At 37.4% G+C, this 3109-nt stretch overlaps 1 pseudogene; it reads left to right on the top strand.

The window, feature by feature from the left end:
• LOC104979719 overlaps positions 1–2357 on the top strand; it is a 7924-nt pseudogene extending 5567 nt beyond the window's left edge.
• Positions 2358–3109: the final 752 nt, after the last annotated feature.

The following is a 3109-nucleotide window of genomic DNA, read 5'->3' as shown; positions in this document are numbered from 1 at the left end:
CAGAGGGATGGTATGGGGAGGGAGGAGGGAGGAGGGTTCAGGATGGGGAACACATGTATACCTGTGGCGGATTCATTTTGATATTTGGCAAAACTAATACAATTATGTAAAGTTTAAAAATAAAATTAAATTAAAAAAAAAAACTACAATTATGGCATCTGGTCCCATCACTTCATGGCAAATAGATGGGTAAACAATGAAAACAGTGACAGATTTTATTTTCTTGGGTTCCAAAGTCATTGTGGATGGTGACTATAGCCATGAAAATAAAAGACACTTTCTCCTTGGAAAGAAAGCTATAACAAATCTAGTCAATGTATTAAAAAGCAGAGGCACACTTTACCAACAAAAGTCCAGTCAAAGCTTTGGTTTTAAAGTAGTCATCTTCAGATGTGAGAGTTGGATCATGAAGTAGGCTGAAGGCCAAAGAATTATTGCCTTCAAATTGTGGTGCTGGAGAGGACTCTTTAAAGTCCCTTGAACACTAAGAAGATCAAACCAGTCAATCCTAAAGGAAATCAACCCTGAATATTCATTGGAAGGACTGACAGGGAAGCTCTAATACTTTGGCCACCTGATGCGAGAATACAACTCATTGGAAAAAACCCTGACCCTGGGAAAGATTGAAGGCAAAAAGAGAAGGGGACAGCAGAGAATGAGATAGCTAGGTAACATCACTGACTCAATAGAGATGAATCTGAACAAACCTCTGGAGTTTGTCCCACTAAGGACATGGGAGCCTAGTATACTGCAGTCCATGGATTCACAAAGAGTCCACCAAGACTTATCAACTGAACAACATCCTCATGATAAAAATACTTCTTTTAGAATTTTTATGGTTTTAGATTTTACATCTAGTTCACAGACTTATTTTACGTTAATATTAGTGTATAGTGTAAAGTATTGTTGAGGTTCATTTTTTTGCAAGTGGATATCATATTGATCCAGCATTTGTTGAAAGATCTATTATTTCCACCCTGAATTTCTTTGATATCTTTGTTGGGAAATTCATACATTTAGATTTTCATGAACATTCTAATATGTTTAAATAGCACATAACTTGTTTTGTAGTAATTTTATACTATGCCTTGAATTTAAGTAGAATAAATCCTTTCTTGAGAGTGATTTTCTACCATGAGCTTTCAGACCAAACCAAGTCTCTAAAAGATCAACAAGACTAGGAAATGGATCACTTAACTAAGAAATCTGATTTTCTCTGTAGGTTAGTAAATGCTTTGTATTGTAGGATTCATCTGTATAAAATACAATTCATCTGTATAAAAATGCAGCATGAGTTTGAATTATTTTACAAGTTCCCCCTGGATATGGCCATATGATTTCTGTAACTTAGTTTTGTTATCATGTTGCTGTTGGTTTTCTCACTCAGTCAAGTCAGAGTTTTTGTGACCCTATGGACTGTAGCCCACCAGACCCCTCTGTCCTTGGGATTTCCCCGGCAAAAGTACTGCAGTTGGTTGCCATTTCTTTCTCACAGAGATTCTAGAATTCAGTAAGTTTGTGGCTTGATTACTGTCATTCTAGGCCTTATATGTGAATTCTGAAAAAAGTTTCCATATAGGCAATTGCATCTTTCCATCCTCTGAAGGCATAAAATAGCTGTTAAATACCAGTGAAATACTGACCCTCAGTCTCATATAATGGAAAAATTGCTGGGGTCACAGCTAGGTTAGTGCACACATGGCCTTGAGCACAAAAGAATCTTAAAGTACTTCTTCCTGTTCATCCAAGTAGAAGCCCAGGCCATATATTGGTGTAATTAATCATGACCTGAGATACAGGTATAATAGAAACAACATGACAGAATCTGTTCTACTGGGGTCTCACAAAATCCAAAGAACCAGAAAATCATATTTGTTGTGTTTTTGGTCATCTACCTTGTCTCTATGATAGGAAATGTGCTCACTATCGTCACCATCACCACCAGCTCTTTATTAGGTTAACCTGTGTGATAGTTCCTGGCCCATATGTCTTTTGTTGATGCCTGCTACTCCTGTGTCACTATTTCCAAACTGATCATATATTCACTCTATGAAAACAAAATCAGCCTTTTCAATGAAAGCATGATGCAGATCTTGGGGAACATGTCTTTGCAGGTGCTGATGTCATCCTACTTACTCTGATGGCCTATCACCCTGTGCGGCATCTGCAAGCCCTTGCACTATACGACCATTATGAATCAGTGGCTGTGTGGACTGTTAGTGGGAGTGGCATGGGTGGGAGGCTTTCTTCATTCAGCTGTAGAACTCCTCTTCATCATCAGAGTACCCTTCTGTGGCCCTGCTGTTATAGATCAAAAACAGTCCAGGACTACTCTTAAATATTTGATGTTTTATTAAAACCAAATTGAAGCCTAGTTTCACAAGCTTGATTATTGTATATGTATTCATAAGATTTCATCCTAGTAAAATGCATTGAAGAAATTAAAAAATATAGTGATGAAGCTTTCCTGGTAGTCCAGTGGTTAAGAATGTGACTGCTAATGCAGGGGACACTATTTGACCCCAGTCCAGGAAGATTCCACATTATGCAGAGCAACTAAGGCTGTTTGCCACACTATGGAGCCCACATACCACAACTACTTAAGCCTAAGTGCCTAGAGCCTGTGCTCCTCAACAAGAGAAGCTATCATAGTGAGAAGCCCACACACTACCGCAAAGAGTAGTCCCAGCTTGCCACAACTAGAGAAAGCCCACAAACAACAATAAAGTGGCAATGTAGCAACAATTAATTAATTAAAAATAAATGCACAAAAAAATAAGCAAAACAACAACAGTGATATTCAGCACTAATCTTTACAGCAATACAAAAAGGCAAGCACTTATATTATCTTCATTTTACAGATGGGTAAACAAACGAAAGGAGTACATTCTAAAACAGAAATATTGAAGAACATGTAACTGAAATCTAACTGACATCTCAGATCATGCACTTAAGTGCTGTGTGAGATGGCCAAGGCAATGATGATCGAAGAGCAGCATAACTATACTAATTAATATTTATTGATTTGGGGACTTGAAAGACTACCTATCCATTTCCCTATCCATATATATACATACACACATATATATGTTGCATATATATATATGTA

Source organism: Bison bison, unplaced genomic scaffold (assembly GCF_000754665.1).
Source record: "Bison bison bison isolate TAMUID 2011002044 unplaced genomic scaffold, Bison_UMD1.0 scf7180017858534, whole genome shotgun sequence".
Lineage (NCBI taxonomy): Eukaryota > Metazoa > Chordata > Mammalia > Artiodactyla > Bovidae > Bison > Bison bison.
This window is presented reverse-complemented; position numbering and strand designations above follow the sequence as displayed.